The sequence below is a fragment of the Bactrocera neohumeralis genome, chromosome 5, assembly GCF_024586455.1.
Source record: "Bactrocera neohumeralis isolate Rockhampton chromosome 5, APGP_CSIRO_Bneo_wtdbg2-racon-allhic-juicebox.fasta_v2, whole genome shotgun sequence".
In the NCBI taxonomy this organism is placed as follows: Eukaryota; Metazoa; Arthropoda; class Insecta; order Diptera; family Tephritidae; genus Bactrocera; species Bactrocera neohumeralis.
The window spans coordinates 30,123,466-30,143,645 of NC_065922.1; the positions used below are offsets into that span (position 1 = coordinate 30,123,466).

Sequence of the window (20,180 nt, forward strand, 5' to 3'; positions counted from 1 at the left end):
TTTAATTTAGGTATCATAACGAAAAAAAAATCGAACCAAAAATCATCAAACATACAAAGAACCTCGAATCAACTATAATTACGGTAAATTAAATTAAATAAATATTAAAATAAATTATTGTAAATTATAAATCAAAATAAATATGTGCCTGCATCGGTGAAATAGTTTTTGTCGAAATATAAAAGCATAAAAAAGTATCAAAACGTGTCTGAAACCACAATAAAATATTAATTAAAGTGCTGAAAGTGTTTTCGAAAAGTAAATTGTGAAATTTTTTTGCTTGTGATATTTAAAAACAACAATTCAATATGAGTGATCCACATTATGAAAGTGCTAATAATCTACAAACAGCAACAAATTTTAACTCTGCACTACCTCGTCGCTTTTCTTTAACAAGTTTAGTGGTGTTTTGCTGCATCTTTTCGCACATTCATTCAATCTGGAGAATCGTTTGCCAATAGTCACGTATGGACCACATGCGAATGCATATTTTAGCTATTTCATAGCAACACGAATACAATTAGAATAACATAAAATGGTGAGTGAAAATTGAGATATATAATTTTTTAAAGAATATTAGATATATCCTAGTATAATTGGTATGTTCTAAACTGTCAGCGTGTTGGTGCTTCCTAATGAGAAATTCAATGGAACTTGTCTAGTTGGATTTTTATTTAGACGACTGACCAGTTTTTAAGTACTAAGCAGGGGAACGTAGTTTGATTAACTTATTTGAGACTGAACTTTATTTGTCTAAATATGTACTTCAAAATCGATTGCTTAAATTTACCTTAAAGTACAAATAAGCAAAATGTCAGTAGTTTTTGTGTAAGTCCACTTAAATGTCTCAAATTTAATCGAAAGAAATATTATCCTGAATACATAGTATGTACTATTTTGTCCATTTCATCTCCTTCAAAGTAATCCTCTCCCGCTGCAATACACTTATGCCAACGAATTTTCCAGTCATCGTAGCACTTAAAAATCCTCGTCGTGATGGCCATCAGAGCCTTCTTCGATTCAGCTTTTATATCCTCAATTGAGTCTAAACGGTGACTTCAGAGTAGTCATGTGAATTTGCTGAACAGCCAAAGTACCCCAGTACCTATAGTTAATTTTTGACCTAAAATATTAGTCAATGTATGGAATATACAATTAAAATTGAGAGATAATCCATTCCTGACAATACTAACTCTGTGTATTAAAAATTGGTTGAATCGGGTTAGTACTTCCCTAAGCCTCCATATAATTAATATGAAGATTTTCGAACTTCCGGGTGACTTTATACCGCATATATCGGCCAACATGTGAGTTATCTGAATGAAAATACAGAGCTTGATTTGCTCATAACAGTGTATCTTTGTGCTTAAAATGGACAAAATGGGGCGAAGACGATCTAGCTTCCATATAACTAATATCAGGATTTTCGAACATGCAGTTGAATTTACTCCATATGATTGGTGATTGTATATGGGGTACCTTAATGAATCTCATGATTTAACTGAGAAGATTTAAATAATATTTTGAATATCTTCCTTAACATGAAACATATGTATATTATTTATTAATATGCTAATATTTATTGTGGACTGCTAACAGATAAGCTTTCGCTAATTAGGCAACCTTGAGCTAACCAAAACATGACCTCATTTCTCTTATCGACAGTGTCCATAATCTTGATTTCCTGTTTTGACTTTTCTTTAACTCAATGAAAATAACTTTTATACCCTAATAGGGTATGTTATATTTACGTTGTAGTTTTTTTACACCCAAAAGGAGACGTCTGAGACCCCATCTTCTTCTTCTTTGACACTACAGCCGTGGATCGGTCTGGCCAGAGACCTTGCTTCCGTTGTCTACCCATGGATTTCGAGTCGAACGAGTTTTTTGCTGGAGCGTCATTTTCCATATGTACTGCCATTAGGACATTCTGCGCATAACTACATATATCCATGTCCCCGTAGAGCATAAACAGTTCGTGGTTCCATCTTCTTCGATATTCAGCGCTCACACGTACGGTTCCAAAGATCTTGCAGATAATAGTTTTTTCGAAAGCGCCAATTGCTTTCGTCGGTTCGGCATCGTCCATGTTTCTGCGCCGTATAATAGAATGGAAATATGGAGAGACTTATGTATATAACATAATTTTTGTTCGTCGAGAGTATGAGAGAGGTCTGTTTCTCAACCTGTTGGAAAGACTTATTCTGTGCTTGATCTTCAGGGTTAGATTTAAGCTGACTTCGTGATATACAATGTCCTTAACTTTTTCAAACTTAGAGCTGACGACAGTGACTCAGTTTGAAAGACTCTATGGAATCCTTGTGTGTGACGTCCAACTTTGACTTGTTCTCGTTCACACCAAGACCAACCTCTTTCGTTTATTTTTCAAGGCTGGAAAAGGCTACACTGACGACTCGCTTGATAGGGCCTAGGTTGTCAATTTCATCTGCGAACCCCAGTAGCATCGTATTTTTAAGTAGATAGTGCCACTAAGGTTCACATATTACTTTTATTATTATACTGACTTATACATTATATTGAAAAAGAGTTATCACAAAAGAGAATCACCCTGACTGGTGTCGAACGGCTGTGAGAGGACCTTTCCGATTTTGACGGAGCTGGTAGTTGTGCTCAAAGTCATTCTTCACAAAATTTATTTATTTTTGTCCAACAAAATTATATACATAATATCCGGATATACATATGTACATCCGAATTTTCATATAGCAATATACAGACTTTTTCGACTCTTTTATGCTATAGGCAACGCACCTATGAAGGGTATTACTTCTTCGGTGTTGTTTAAAATAACTTCATTACAGTAGTTTAAAAAATAACAGTAAAATAAGAATCTGAGAAACAAAATAATATTTTCTACGGTTCACTAAAAATATTTCATTTGTCCTTCAAATTCTATAATTTCCTGATGATGCATCATGCCACACTGTGCTGTAATGTGCATAAGAATTTTTTCAAACATTACAATGAATAATATTTCAATGCTACAGCAGCTAAAACATGAGGTATGTCAAGGGCGCACAGGGTGAAAGGACACAACTCACTCATTTACGAGAGTTAAATTGAAGAAAAAAAAAACAAAAGCAACCAGAAAGCGGGCAGAGAGGCCGAGCGTAATAATGCTGGAAACAAAAGTTACGTATACGCAGTGGAGCAGCGACACAGCATGAAACTGATTTCAACAGCAGAAGTGCTAACAGCAAACGAAGCGGCAACAGAGATGAGCAGAGAGATGCTGTAACAGCGCTGTACAACCAACTCGTGCAGTGAAGTGACGACACAGCAGCCGAGCATAGGCTGTGGCCACTTGCAACGTTAGTAGGCAACCGAAGTCGCAGTCAGTCATTCGCAGACGCACAGCGTTGGTGCAACATTTGCCACTGTCGCGGAAAACGCCTCTTGCAAGCGATTTAAGCGCGAGTTCAAAACATTGTAATTGACAGCTATGTTGCAAGGCAAAAGTGTGTTTGCACAGCTAGTAATGTGGTTTTCAGAGTGAAAAGTGAGAGTGAACGGTAATTGGAAAGTGAAAGTAGAAAATTTTCTTTGAGCTAAACTAAAAGTGAGTTTATTGTGACGCAGCATTTTTGTTTAATATAATATTTTTTTTTTTATTTTAATATTTTTATATAACTTTAAAACCACTCACTTTGCTTTCATTTCTTGTTTGCACAAATTTTTGCAAATACTCTCACACACACACACACGTATACACGCGTCGTACAAACATTTATTTGTATGTGCGCCAGTTTGTGTATGCGTATGTGTACTTTTGGGTGTGGACTTTCTTTATTGCTTTTTTTCGCAGCACACTTTCTTGCGCTAGTCTCAAATGATTCTACACATCTTCGTGGCTAGACGTGCTCGTAAATGTCGCAGTCGTCGTTGTCGTCGTCGTCGTCGGCGCTGTTATCCTCATCGTTCCCGCGTCGGGTTATTGTTTTTATTGCTCTTTTTTCGCCTGCTACTCGTTTGCTTGTTGTTATTGTCGCTTTGTTCGCGTCATCGGCCGCGCGTTCGCGTACACGTCGCCTCAGCATCGCAATGTCAGCAACTACATACACACGTACATGCAGACATACATACATATGTCTATATTTATATATATTTGCATTAGTTTGTGTGTTTATGAGACATTCCAGCATGCTAGTAGCAGCATCGTCATCATCGGCTACTGTTGCCGCTTCGGCTGCTGCAGCTGCTGTTGCTGTTGCTCCCATTGCGGCTGTTTGTGTACGCAATGCCATTGCCACAGCTGGATTCGCCAAGCAGCCAGCCAGCGCCGTTATCGTAATCGTTGACTCGCCCTGCATGCGTGCGTTCGTCAGTCGTGTGTGGCGCTGTGCCGTGGCGGTTGTTAACCAAAATTTTTGCTTACGCTCTGAAACGAAATATGCAACAAAGTTTTTAAAAAAATTATTATGTAAGCAACGCGCTGTGACAACAAACGGTATTCGCAGTGCTATGTGTAGTACTCTACACAATTATAGTTTCATTTAAAGCTAATTTCCATATTTCCCCAATCCGTTTGTGTATTTTGCTAAAATGTGCGCTTGCCTGGCCAACCAAAGCCTGTGATTACGAAAGTCCAGTGGCGTTGTAAGGAAAAACGCGAAAAGAGTCTGAAACCTTAAAAGCAGCAGCATTTCGAATTGAATGCGCAAATTAAATGTGAGCAAATAGCCAAAATCACCGTTAAATCCCACTTAAATGCTATCGAATGCTTTTAAAGCCTGAAAGTAGGCAACGATTTTGTTTACTCCCGTTTTTTTGTTCTTTTTTTTGCAAAATTTAATTGCAGCTTAAGCTTTTTGAGCAAACACAGTCAAGCATGCTGGCGTGTGTCATTGTATATATGTATATATATATGTATATATATGTATCTGTATGTATATTTTTGCATTTATCGTGTGCACATAAATTAAACTCTTCGTTATTTATGCATGCGTGCAATTTATGCGCTTTTACGCAAACAGCCAAGCAAATAAAAAATAATAAAAAATTTAAAAGCAAAAAGCGAAATGTGTGCGAAATAAAGTAGCAAACACGACAGCTAATAAAACAGCGCAGATATAAAATTTAAAATCAAAAATCACAAAAAAAAAATTTTTAACTGTGTAAATTGCAATAAACGAGTACGTGCTGAACAATAACAACAACAAAATACAAAACGCAAAGCAGAAAAGTAAAAGTGAACACACGACAACGACCACGAAAGTCAAACCGAAAGCAGCGGCAGCAGCATAAGCGCGACTAGTCCTTGAAATCTTTTAAGCGTCCTCGCCGCCGCGGTTGCCGTTCGTCACAGTTAAACGGGCCATATGAGTTAGATGGGGCGTGTTAGTGCGTCGTCAGCTATTGTCGTGCATTAAGCTTGGCCAAACAAGCAGCAGCAAAGAAAAAAGAAACACGCGCAAAAGAGTGAAACAAATAAGTAAAAGCAAAAAATTTGTTATTACATATCATGTACAAGCTGTAGCACAAGCAGCGCGCCCATGTAAGCATATCCATAACAGCAGCAATGCCAGCAACAGCAGCGAATGCGTAAGAAATTGCCGGAGCAGCAGACAGCAGCAAGGCATACGAATCAGTGCACACAGATCAGTCGCAGCGTGGTAGACAAAATAATGGAAAATGTGTGTGTGTGTTTGTGCGTGTGTCTGCTGAGGCTGTGAAAGCGAAACGCTTCCAAGAAATTTCGCAAAAAAAAACAAAAATTGCCAAATCAGCAAAGTGTATGATTGTGTGTGTGTGTGTATGACTGTGCTGAAAAGTGGCACTGAAAATGTAGCAAGAATAGCAACATTTACTTTGAACACTTTACCTGCGTTCACTTTAGTGTAAAAACAAGAAAAAAAACATTAGTTTCTACTGCACCGAAGCTATAATGCCCTACACAGGTGCATTTCCTATAGCATAAAAGGGTATAAAAAGTTCTTTAACTTGATGTTGATCAGTCTATGAAAGCTGTTTACTACAGTGATCCGATCGGCTACTTTATACCGTAGCCTTGGAGAATAATCCATGCCAAATTTTTTGAAGATATCTCGTCAAATAAAATAATTTTCTAAGAGCTTGATTTGGATCTATCAGTTTGTCTGGCGGCTTTTGACTATAGTGATCCGATCTGTACAATTTGTTTGGTGATTGTACCGTAGCCCTGAATAATAATGCTCGCGAAATTTCGTAAAGATATTTTGTCAAATAATTTATTTATCCATTCAAGCACTTGATTTTAATCAAACACTTTGTAAAGCAGCTATATGCTGTAGTGATCCGATTCTAACGAAATCCAATGAGATTATAGCTTGGCCTCGGAAAAAGTTCTCTGCAAAATTATGTGAAGCTATCTTGTCAAGAATTAAATTTTTCGAAATCAAGAAAATTGAAAGGCTTTTTATCATGAAAAGAATATGTATAAAATTTCAAATTGTTATCTCAAAAACTGAATGTCCACAGCTGTTGACAGTTAATTAGAAACGAAACTTCTTCTGAAGTAAATGATGTTATTTAACAATAACACATATATGTATTGTATTTTCACTTATTTCATTGAAAGCTTTGTTAAACTTAAACTCCAATAGTAAATTTTTTTTAATTCGTTTTTGTTTTGAAGATTTTAACAAAAACATATGGAATCAACGATTTGAGTGCGACAACTAATTAGAAACGAAAATATTTTAACAACAAAAAATAATTATATTACACAAACTTGCTTACTTTCAGTTAGTATTTTGTTGGTTATCTCGTTTACTTTAATATTGCTTTACATCCATTCCAAATTTACGTTATAAGACTCTGATAGCGCACCAATGGTGAAGCTTGCCATGCCGTTCTAATTTCATCACAACGAACATCCATATTTGAGACATGTATTTTTAGTGCATATGGCTCTTTTGACATCACCCAGAGATGTTCTATAGGGTTTAGGTCTGGGCTGGACGATTCCCACTCCAAAACATTGATAGAATTTTCATTAAAAAAAAACTTAGACGTATGCTTTAAATTGTTATCTTTGTTATCTTCCTTATAACAAGCAAACTTTCCTCAGCCCATGGCAACATGACATTTTTAATGATGTCGACGTATTTCTCCTTGTTTGAAATTCCATCATTCTTATGGAGTGGACCTACACCGTTCCAAATAAAACATTCCCATACCATGATTGATCCTCCACCATACTCAACTACGCGTGGAACATAGCGAGAATCAAATTCTTGAATTATTGAACGGCGAACATACCTTCGACCATCAGGACCAAAGTGATTAATTTTTGTCACATCGTTCCAAACGACGTACCTCCGTTGATTTGTTGTCTTAGACCAATAAGAGTTGGCAAAGTTACACGTCGTTTCTACGAATTTTAGTCAGAAGTGGGTTCCTATGTACTGCCCAGCCGTCAAGTCCAGATTCGACCAAACAATATTTCTCTTGGATATTTGGGTATTGTATTCGCCTTCAATTTCATATAGAATGTCAGTGGAACTCTTTTTTGGGTCTCTTCGCTAGATACTATTAATTCTGCGGTCTATTTCTGTTGCAGTTTTTCGAGTTTTTTCTTTGCGTGCACATTGGAAATAGTTTTAAAATTCTGTATATGCTTAAAGGCAATGAAATTTTTGTTGAGCATTTGATCTGATTCACAATTTTTACGTCTTTCCAGACTGACAAAAGTCAAAAATGTAACTACATAGGGCAGATGTACATCTGCAGCTTTTTTTCATTAAAAAAACTTGTGAATATGTCTCGAACGTTCGACGAGTCACTCGCGGACGATGCGTCGATCGTTGAGAATATGAAACAGGAAAAAGGGAGTGTATTAGTAAATGAAACCACAAAGTTTGTGTTTAATATAGCAAATTAAAGTGTTGGTTCTTTATTAAATCGTGATTACCAAAAATTACTTACTGGTTTGTGCTTGTGGTGAAGCTGGTTGTGGTGGCCGGTGGACGACGTCTTACTTCCTTCGCTCTCTAGAAAAAAGTAAAAGTGCGCGACTAGCAGGATCGCTTGCTAAGCGGGAGTTTTCAACGAAACCATTGCCAGTTGAGTGAAAGTTATTAACAGTTGAGTGAAAACTATTAACAGCTAACTGGCAATGGTTTGTTATATACTCACTAGGGGTGGTAAAAAGAAATTAGGCGCTGGCCTAAACAACTTGAATAATACATTTTAATATATTTTAAACCACAACTTTGACACACGCTTACTATAAATCAGTAATATTATTACTAAATATTAACACCTTGAGGAATTTTAATTCTTTAAACAACTGTTTCTAATTAGCTGTCGCACTTAATTCGCCTTCTACTCGTAACGCATTTACTATTTGGGGAAAAAATTAACAGAACTTTAACTCCACATCTACAAAACAGAGCGAATTTAGTAGTAAATAGAGTAACATGAACAATGCAAGACTTTTAGGAATATAAATAACGGTATATCAAACATTTTTATCATTATACTCATCAGCCACCTACAGAAAAAGGGAGCGTTTCTAATTAGTCAACAGCTGTATATGTATGTATATAGACATACTACCAGTCGGACAGAAAGATGTTAATGTATAAAGAAATGATTTTTCGCTGTATTTTATAGTGTGCGTTTAGGAGCTTACTTTTTAGAATTTATTGCAACGAAATTTTGGTAAAAGTTGTTGTTCATACTCCTGAGCTGAACGTTTGTCGGTGCATCTGCTCCTGTTTGTGTTGTGCTCTTTAATTATAGCCCCCTAATTAAGAGTACCAGAGGTCTAAGGCCAATTTCTAGTCACTGATCGATGTCTTGAGGGAATGATCAAAAAAAAAGGACGACTTGGCAATGCCTGCCAAAAACTGATCGGAAGATTTTTTAAAGAAAAATATTTTTATTTTATTTTCAAAGTTGAAGCCAAGAGCTTTTGAATCGATTAGTTTTTGGACTGCAAATGTCCAAATTATATTTTTTATACCTTAATCATATAATTTGTGCCAAAGGCAGTTGGTTCGCCGAAACCTACGTAATTTGCTTTCATCTGAAAAAAGTTCGGTCAAAGGATGTTTCATAGGTAACAAGACCAACTCCAACCATTTAGTCTGACAAAGTCTAATATTGCTGCAAACAATGGATCACTAACAGCAGCGTCAATAGTATCACGAACTTTTGAAAAAAAGTTAAATTATCAGCAGTCAGATCAATATTTGGCATTCTGACATTAGTCGCATGTCGCTTAAACCATTTTTGCTTTCAGTTCAGTGCTGAGGTTCGTTGCTGGATGGTACGTTTCATTATGAAAAATTGTCTTCAGATATTTATAAAAGAGCGAGAAAATTAACAGTTCGGTGTTGTTGTTGTTATTGTAATAGCAGCAAAAAAAATGTAATAATTTAGAAAACTTCTGTCTTGTTGACAGTCTGTAGTATGATACAAATCCGGCTTTACTATAGATCATGTTTACCAAATTTTTCGGATATGCTTGTAGGGTCCAAGATTTTTAAGTGAGTTAAAAAGCTCCTTAATTATAAAGTGCAGAATGAAGAATACTACTAATTTCGAAATGAAAAATATTTCTCAAAATTCTTTAAACATTTTTTTTTTCCATTCCCACCTCAATCTTTTGAAGAAATTGTTCAACTGTAAAATTATTGCTGGCAATTTATTTAACACTCAGTTTTCAAGATGTTTTTTACTTCACCTATTTTCATAAGATAAATTCTAAAATATCGACAAACGAATCTTAAATTTTCTATATATCAAAGAAGCAACCACATCATATTTTGAATGTCGCTCCACCTTCCAACAGACACCAAAGTGTCAGCGATTGGCTCCAAAGCCCGACATTTTCTTTGATCCATCTGCCAGCATCGTCACCTAAACACTTACAAACGAGCAATCTGCAATTTAGCTAAATCATCTCTTATCGCCAGACTAGCTCGCCAGCATTTTTTTTTTCATTTTTTTATTTGCACTTTCTTGTTTTGTTTTTCCATTTTTTTGTTTTGTTTTTCCATTTTTTTGTTTTGTTTTTCCATTTTTTTTCATTTTTTGTTTTTCCATTTTTTTTGTTTTCAGTTTTCTTTCTTGTTCCCCCGCTTGGCCTCAAGCGCGCCATTTTCTTCGCTAAGCAATTCCCCCAACATGCACAAAATATCGCGCAGACAGTCTCAGCAGTTGGTTGCAAGGCTATTTCTTTCCAATTCCGTATACATACCCAACACTGACAAATACACGCTCTGTATGTTGCTTAGAGTGTGTGTGTGTGTGCATGGCAGTAGAAAATAGCTACTGACGACACCAAGGATAATAGGGCGGTGGCACTCTAAGGCATTACACATGCCCGCACACATACACACACACATGTACACCAGCAGTTTGCTCGAACTGATAATGAGTTGCCATTAAATTTTAATGTTTGTCAGTTACCATCACAATTTCTATTCTCTCTCTTTAATATTCTTAATGCAGAGTATAAATAAATTAAAGTTCAGCATTGTTTTTGACATTCGTGTCTCCTTGCTGACGAATTGCTTAAGTGTGGGTGTGCTTGGTTTGCAGCGTGTGTATGTAAAAGTTTTCTAAACCTCTTAGTGAAATATCAATTGTTATTAATAGCCTTGACAAATTGCATGAAACTTTTTCCAACTTCAGTCGCTCTTAAGTAATAATTACTCTTCATTTATTCACAACAGTTTAAAGTGGCAGAACTTTGTTGATATACAAATTTATTATTAATTTATATAAGTAAAAGCTCCAGTGTTCGAAAGTTTGGTATCACAGGTGTGTTACTAAGTAACTGATAATTGCAGCTGAACTCTAGTTTTCTTTCTATAATACATATTAAAGAACTGGTTCTGTTTCTGTTCACGCGTCTGCTAGTCTATATGTAAGCGATCGAAATATGTATATCTCACCTACTACACAACATTCTTTATTATTAATTAATTATTTTAAATAAATTATTTTACTTTTTTCATGTATTTAATATTGAATTTTTTGATATTTTGCATTAAATTTTTTATCTCCAAAGCAAATAAACTTACAACTTTGATAAAATTATATTATAATAAAAAAAACTTAGCGACCCACAAAAATAATAAATTTGGTCATAAAGGATTCCTTTTAAATATACGCAGTTAAAGTTATACATCTAGTGTACTGCATTTATACGTACACCATGTCGTATGAGCAATACAGCATTTCCAAGGCACTTGTATGAATGCACATTTTGCATGAGCTTCTCTTAGTTTACAATTAATAAATGAAGTTTCAGGGGCAGTAGGGTAATCTTTTCTGAAAAAAATTATTTTTATACTCTGAACAGGGTATATTAAGTTTGTCACGTAGTTTGTAACACCCAGAAGGAAGCGTCGTAGTATATTTATAAATGATCAGTATGTGTATGGTATGGAAAAGTTTTGCATTTGACAAGACATATTCACGAAATTTAGTATAGATTATTTTCTAAGGCAACAATGTAATATCCAAAAAAATTGTTCAGATCGGATTACTATAGCATATAGCTTCCAAAAAAACTGGGCACATAGTTATTTTCCCTTAGAATTAATGTAGAAACACACTTTACCATTGGAAGGTTTCGAAAAAAGCCCAAAAATAATAATACCGCTTGACGTTCGGAGCGCTCGGAGTGCACACCTCAAACTTCAAACGCTTTTTCTCAAAACACACTGTTTTAAACTGGCGGACATGATTCCGGTCAAACTACTCAACCGATTTGCTTAATTTTTTTTTAAATGTTTGCAAGACGCCTGGCTCTCGTCTCTATAATTTTTTAGAATTTATTGACAATGTTATGAAAAAATTTGTGTAAAAACATGGGGAAAAATTAACAAAAAAAAAAACGTGAATTACTTTTTTATTTGTCAACATTTTTTCATGATTTTAGTAGAGACGATAACCATTCACGTACTTTTTAAGAATAAATTGGGTTTTTGTGTTTCAGATGATCCAAACGTGAGAAATCGTGTCCGCCAGTGAAAAAACGCATCTCATTCACTCAGCCATTTCTCCGACAGATGTTATCAAAAAATTCCGAAAAATTTGTTTATACACTCCACGACATACATACCTCATGATATGTGAAAAAAGTTCTATTGTAAAATAAAAATTTCTATGAAAAAAAATTTCAAAAAAACAAGCCAGATTACCCTACTGACCCCTTAAATGAGAAGTCGAAACAAAGTTCGTGCTTATTTTGTAATTTTTGTCGTATTAAATAGCACAATATGTGTAAAATATCCTCCCAAAATTTTAAATCGATCCGAGTCGAATTCTAAGAGATAGACCCTCCGGAAGTTCCGCTCATCAGGCCACGTCGATGTAGCGTAAAACTAAATGCTCTTTTCTCAAAACTCCATTTTTGAAGCCGTTGGACACAATTTTTCAAAAGTTATGAACCGATTTAGTTCGAATTGTGTACACATCTTTAAAATAACATTATCTAGCTATTAAACGAAGGATTTTTTTCATTACATTTTATTTTGTAAGCCAATAAATGGCGAAAAATTTACCAAAAAATTAGTCTGAGAAAAATTAAAATTTTAATTTTTTTCTTTACTTCGTTCGAACACGAGATTTATATATCTATGTATGTACTAACGAAATAGTTTTGGTTTTTTTTTTTTAATTTTAAATGAACCAATAATAAGTTATACTATACACGGCGGGAGTACTTTTTTTGTGAGACACCCAGGGAGTTGAGGCCTCAACGCCTGAATTTTCGACATTATTATATCAAAATTTCTGGAGACATTGCTCAAATATGTACCGTTGAGATGTCATATTATATTTTGGAAATATTATATGATTGTTTATATTGAAAAAAAAAAATCGTAAAAATACCTTTTTTTATCTCTGAAACCCACCTCCCTTTAATGAAACTAAGTATTCATATAAATTTGTGCCCAGAACATATTGATTCCAGCGTCTGTTTCCCCATGTCTCAAGGTATGTATATAAGGTATATTTTTTTGAGCGAAAATTGAAGGAAATCGATCCATTTTTAGAAATATGTATGTATATCTTCGGTTTTTTCAAATTTCGATTATAACTATTGTTCGACTGTAGTCGCACTTAGGTATTCTGCACTTTATTTTAATTTCTTTAATTTATTTCTAATTTGTGTTAAGTCTCTCAAAGTTTATTTCTCAACTTGAAGTGTGCACTTGATCATAAGATCTTTTGTTTGAAGGAATGTTTTTTTTTTCAAAAATAAGTTAAATTTTTTTGTAGGCAATTTCCGTATTTGAGTTAGTTTTGACGTGAACTGAAGCCATCGCGCGTAGGAAACTATTTCTTCTTTTATTACCTATCTACCATTTCTTTTAATGAACTTTGGGTTCTCGGCCAATGTAATTGGTACCTCAAGCTCCATGATTAAGACCAGCCTTTCAGAAACTTGCAAAATAAGATATTTATTTATTTAAAAGAAGAATGATGATTATTCGAAATAGTATACCACCATACAGATTTGTTAACGATTAAATATCCTGTCGCCTTATATTCGATTTTCTACATTTGATTGATATATATAGTATAGTATGTAGGCGTGACCATGCTCTCTATTTGTCTGTTCCTCACGCAGAGGTAGTGACACTTAATATAACAAGACACTCGAGTCTAGAATCCAGAATGTTGAGTGTTGATATTAATATTATTGTTTCATAATTTTTTTTATTTATTTATATTTCATGAGTACCCGAAATACATTTCTTTCAAAATTCTTTCGCTTGTACTTTTTGCAAAACTCAATGACGAATTGCTCGAAAATAAGGACCGATTTTTTCATACATTTGTTTCTTACTCGATATTATTAAAAATATTACAAATTACATTCGGTTTTTGCTAGTTCATAAAATGGAGTAATATTTTAAATATATGCATACCAAATTTTAAATTAATCTGCTGCTAAGAATTTGAAATATTGTGACTACTATATCGAAAAAAGTAGTTTCGAGAAAAATGCGTCGTCCCCTATTCGCTCTAATCACCGACATGACATCATTAGACATTAAAACGGCTATCATTAAGTATTTAATATGAGTTTTAAAACACTCCTTTTAAATAATTTTTGAAGATCTAAACTACCAAAAACCGGAAAAATTACTTGACTAGAATTCTCCCATAAGAAGTTATATACAGTAAAAGCCGAAAAACCCGAATTTTCCTGAACTTTTTTTGCGAAAATTTTTAAATTTATTGAGCCAAAAATTTGTACACATATTATGGCATGTTTTAGCTGTATTTTAAGCTCAGCATTAATAAAAATATTTATTTGGAAAGGAAGTACATCTGATTTCCGAGAGCTCCTCTCTCTGAACTGGATCTTTTGAAATTAAAAAACAAAACAGATTTCGTTAAAGAAATATTAAATCTAGTAATCAATCGAAGGAAAAAGCAGAAAAAAATTTTGGACAAAATGACGGTTCAATGTTTTACTAAAATTTCGGCCTTAAATTGTTTATAAAAAAATTTAGCAGTGAAAAAAAAAATCTTCGATTAACTACTCAAAAATGTAATTAAGCAGCTCGTGTTAAAATTTGATACTAATCGGTCTAGCCGTTTTCCAGTAACTTTGGTCATCGAAGAAAAACGCGTTTAAAGTTTGGTCTTGTACTTTCAAGCACTCTGAAACGCCATTTCAAATTTTGCGTGTAACTTCGAAAATATACCCGGAACGATATGAAATTTTCTGTGCGTATTCTTAAATATATATGCACTAAGTTAAAATTAATTTTAAGTTTAAAATAAATAAAAAAATCGATTTTTTGAAAATTTTAACTGTATATAACCTCTTAAGAAAATAATTTTAGTTTAAAAAAAAAACCTTTTAAATATTTAAAACATTATTTTTCAAAATTACTAGACAAGAGTCCTCCTTTAGTTTCATTTACAGACAAAACAATTCATTTTTATACTCTCGCAACAAAGTTGCTAAGGAGAGTATTATAGTTTTGTTGTTTGTAAGTCCTAAAACTAAAAGAGTCAGATATTGGGTTATATATGTATACCAAAGTGATCAGGGTGACGAGTAGAGTTGAAATCCGGATGTCTGTCTGTCCGTCCGTCCGTCTCACTGTGTTGCGGCTAGTGGAAAAGTAACTTTTCTGAGATTATTTTTTTCAGTGTTTTTAATGATGCAATTTTGTCACAGACATTCCAAGTAAACAAAAAACACATAAAGCTTATTTTTATGTTGGCCCGTTGATTTTTAATTGATTTTAGAAGTCAAATATACAAAATTTCCACGAAAAGAGGGGATTTCAGGGCTGTATTCAAAATGATCTCATTTGATTTTGGTGACATATATTTTGATTCGGAAAAAAAATCTGCCTTCGGACAAGTATCTTCTGAATAACAAAGGAATGTTGTTCGAGACATTTTCATATGCACCTTTTTTAGAGCGAAAACCCGACTAAAGGTCCATTTTTCCTTTAAATTTGGGTTAGGTAAGCAATATCTAAAAAGTCCCAGAGAGTCCCAGTTCCAATCCACTACAGAAATGTTACATAATTTGTTTTCAACGAACTGTGAAAAAATCAGCTGCCCATACCTGCCCTCCTGAGAGTTATAGCGATTTTAGTATATCACTCTCAGTATTTATTCCATAGAAATAGAACGGAAATTCTCGGAATCACTTATTGAATAATTTAATCACATTGGTTTTCGGGTAACTTTCCGTCATCCCACGTCAAATTTTTATTTTTTTCAGACCGGTTTCGGCTAATCGCCATCTTTTCTTTTTTGTCACTAATTAGTCCGCATGTGTGTCCGTCTTTATATAGTGTTTTCTTTTAGCTTGTGGTGGTACCTTTCTCTCTCTCTGTTGTTTTACTATTTTATTCTCTCTCTTTCGCTCTCTCTTTCTCCCTCTTTGTTTTTACGTCTAGGTAGGTGAGTGAAATAATCCGTTATTGCGCGCTTATTTTTATTATCAAAGGAAACAATGAACTTATTGGTAGATGACTGATAATTTGAAATTTTTCTGTAGAATGCAATAAAAAATCCCTGTGTTATAAAATAGTATCTTCAAATTTTTTTTTTATTCTACATCTAGCACTCCACAAAAATGAGCATAACTCTCTTAAAACTGAAGCTATTGACTTCAAAGCGGTATCAAATTAAAGCTTTTATTGCCACCTTTCATGAAAATATTCAATAAGAAATTAAATAGATTTTGGTTTTATATAAAATTTCGGAGTTTTTCAACAAATATCGAAAAATCATGAAAATTTGACGTTTATAATTCTTGTTCGGACCACCCTATACTTTATTTAAAAAACTAATCATAGGGTATTTATCAGAAATAAAAGAAGAATTAAAATAAATTTTTTTTATAAATTTTTCGAACAACTTTTTTTTTTTGACTTTTGTTGAAAATTTGACCCAACAATTTTTTTCGGTGTAAATTTTTTTTTCACTCATTCTGTTTGGGATTTCATTCTGACCAATCTGTAGAAGTTTCCCATCGATACATTAAAAATTACAGTTTAGGCAATATGATTTCCAAAAAATTCCGGTTTCGCAACACTGTGCGTCTGTCCGTGCAAGCTGTAACTTGAGTAAAAATTGAGATATCGTCATGAAACTTGGTACACGTATTTATTGGCTCCATTGGTTAAGTTCGAAGATGGGCAAAATCGGCCCACTGCCACGCCCACAAAATTGAGGAAACCGAAAACCTATAAAGCGTCATAACTAAGCCATAAATAAAGATATTAAAGTGAAATTTGGCACAAAGGATCGCATTAGGGAGCGGCATATTTGGACGTAATTTTTTTGGCGTGGCTCCGCCCCCTACTAAGTTTTTTGTACATATCTCGGAAACTACTATAGCTATGTCAACCAAACTCTACAGAGTCGTTTTCTTCAGGCATTTTCATATACAGTTCAAAAAAGAAATCGGATAATAACCACGCCCACCTTCCATACAAAGGTTATGTTGAAAATCACTAAAAGTGCGTTAACCGACTAACAAAAAACGTCAGAAACACCAAATTTTACGGAAGAAATGGCAGAAGGAAGCTGCACTCAGGCTTTTTTTTTAAATTGAAAATGGGCGTGGCGTCGCCCACTTATGGACAAAAAACCATATCTCAGGAACTACTAGACCGATTTCAATGAAATTCGGGATATAATATTTTCTTAACACCCTGATGACACGTACGAAATATGGGTGAAATCGGTTCACAACCACGCCTTCTTCCAATATAACGCTATTTTAAATTCCATCTGATGCCTTCTCTGTATAATACGAGTATATACATTAGGAACTAATGATGATAGCGGAATAAAACTTTACACAAATACGGTATTTAAAAAATATGTAAATGATGGATAATGGAATCTCGATTATCACTTTATCATGCGAGAGTATAAAATGTTCGGTGACACCCAAACTTAGCCCTTCCTTACTTGTTTTTTTTAATTTTGGTTTTAGAATAAGTAACACTAGGTAAATAAGTATACAGTTATTTTAAAAGGTATATTTTAGATTATATCTGAAAGTTTTTTAAACGGTGGCATACCCTTTTGCTATCCCGACTCTTTTTGATTATGCCAGTTTCAAGCTAGTTGTGTGTTCTATTCGCCACTAGTGCAAAAATACTCTTAAATACTTTTTACTAATGTTGTTAAGTAAATTAACATCGGTCCAAAAACTTGTGTCCTAGACCTTTATGGCCTATAAAAATTTCGGTAATAACGACAGATTGAAATATTTCTGTTAATAAAAGTCCAAGCAATAAGCTCTACTACAAATTATTTTTGTGTTATGGTGATGACGAGGATTTCAGCTTTAAACATTTTCTCCAAATACATTTTATATCTTCATCGATTCGATTCAACTCACATTTGCCATACGCACTTGCTTGCTTTCCTCTGCGGCTATGTTGGAATCCAATTCAATTGACAATTGCACTTTTATGGCGGCATAAAAACCTGAAAACGATTCGCTTGGCTTTACTTGAGTGCCCAAAAGACACTTTGCACTTAAATTCAAATTAAACGCGTTGACCAGAAAATACAATTTATAGCGACAAAACGCCGTAACAACACCAACACAACCGACACAACAACAGAAAGAAACAATGAAATTTATAGTTGAGCTGAGAAAGAGCAGTGCACAGCTATTTAAATGGCGATTTTCACGCATTTTCAATAACATAAACTCTAATTTAACCGCTGCCCGCCTGCCACAGGCAGCAAATAATTATGACAACGCCAACGAAAACAAAAACAAAGCGGGTTAGCACGCGCATTGACGCGCAAGTAGCAAGGGAAGCGGAAGGGAGGTAGAAGGGCAGGCGGAAGTGAGGCAGTAGAAATGCAAGGGCTGAAGTAGAATTCGTAGGAGCAACATAATAACAACTAAGCTAGCAAACAATAAATGTGGCAGAAATTGCTGGCAACAAAAATTTGTGATTTTACCAAACAAACATACCACTACATAAATGTGTATATATGTATATGTGTGTGTCAGTACATTGCGTGTTTGCCTTGCCATCTGCGGCTGCTGTGCGTGAGCATAGCGAATGAAACAACAAACCCGAAAATGTAATAAAATTACAAACTAAAGTCGCAACAAAACTCGGCCAAGTGGTCCGTCCGGCTGGCGGAACCCGAAGCAGAACATTGCTAGAACAAGCCACATCAGCACAGACACACGTACACTCATACACACATACACATATTGAAGGGAGTAATAAAATTACTCGTTGAGCTTTTATGCTTATGGCGGAGAATATGGAAAAGTAATTTCGGTGTATTTATGTGTGTGAACATATAAAAGTGTGTGTGTTTGTGTGTGCGCTTGTGTTCGTCGCTGGTAGCCAGTGGGTGTGTAGCTGGTGTACGCTGGGTGTACAACCTCACTATCGGCCGTAGAGCAATGTGCGCTTATATATACATACATACAAATATATATTTGTGTGTGTGCATGTTTGTTGGGCAACATTAACCGAAATACCGTTATGCAACTGACACAATAACCGTAACGAACATAAACAATGTCAATGGCAGTCGACAGCAGTTGAATAATATAATAATAAAAACAAATAATATAAATAAGGAGTTGCCAAAAACAACAATGCCAGTTCGGCAGGCTGAATAAATTGCACTTGGAAATATTAATTTTGATAAAAGTCTATGAATTTGATGTAAACTCGTTTCGAGCAAATGTATTTGGCATAATATTTAATATTTTAATACACATACACACACACTCTCACACATACAGAAATTGTGGTGGATGGCAGCCGGCGTGCCGAACTTAAACATTAAATAGTAAATACTAAAATTTCAGTCGTAATCCCGATGAAGAATAGGTGGTCTGTTTGCTCAGCAAGTGCTACATAATCTAAATCCATGAAGCCAGCAAGCCGAAAAAAGTAGAATGGAATTTGATTGTGAAAAAAATATTTTATATGCCTGTACATTTTGCGCTCCAGCATTAATATCTCAAAATGTGTGCATACATTATATACATATTTACAAATAAATTAATATTTCTTTTCGTAGTAAATTTTTGCAATTCTGGAAATTGTTCATAAAGTCGTTCATGCTCCCACTCTCTCTCATTCCTCTTCGTGTTTTTGTGCGCCAAAAGTTCATTGCGGCTTCAGTTGCAAATATTTTGCCATTTGTCTTCTTACTTTCTATTATGATTTTGTTCTACGGAAAATAGGAATTGGAATTAGTTAAGCTTAATAGTACAGCTAGCAATGCCTCTTGCTACATATGCCGATTATAATGAACTTACTACTCACACAATGACAAATTTGGCATTTTAATATCTTACTTGTTTTTTACCTTCCTTCCATATTTGTGTACATTCTATATACTTAAAATAGTAGTAAACAAATATTCTAATGAAATCAAATAATTCCACTGAATGAACGAACGATATTTTTATTTTTTTATTAGGTCGAGAAAAATTTAACCATAAAGGTAAAGAATGTAGCAAATGTAGAAATGAAACCTTTAAGCGGTATACTGTGGGCAAAAAATAGTAAGACTTTTTTTCTGGGTTAATATGACTGTTAGTTATATCTTTGCCAAATGTCACATCAAAATAATCATTAGTGCTTGCCATACGCCTGTCTTTCTGAAGTACATAAAGTGCATACGGCAATTTTTACGATGAGTGAAATTATTCAAAAAAGAAGTTC

General features: G+C 34.4%; 1 protein-coding gene across 3 annotated transcripts in view; it reads left to right on the top strand.

Moving 5' to 3' along the window:
- The first annotated feature begins 229 nt into the window (after window positions 1–229).
- LOC126758870 (glutamate receptor ionotropic, NMDA 2B) overlaps window positions 230–20,180 on the top strand; it is a 198,293-nt gene continuing 178,342 nt past the window's right edge. For 2 of the 3 annotated variants that reach the window (XM_050473285.1, XM_050473287.1), the window contains exon 1: window positions 230–538. The gene's annotated coding sequence lies outside the window, so the exon portion shown is untranslated. Of the gene's footprint in view, window positions 539–4,618; window positions 4,690–20,180 lie in introns of those variants that run through there. The other variant, XM_050473286.1, reaches the window with a different exon arrangement.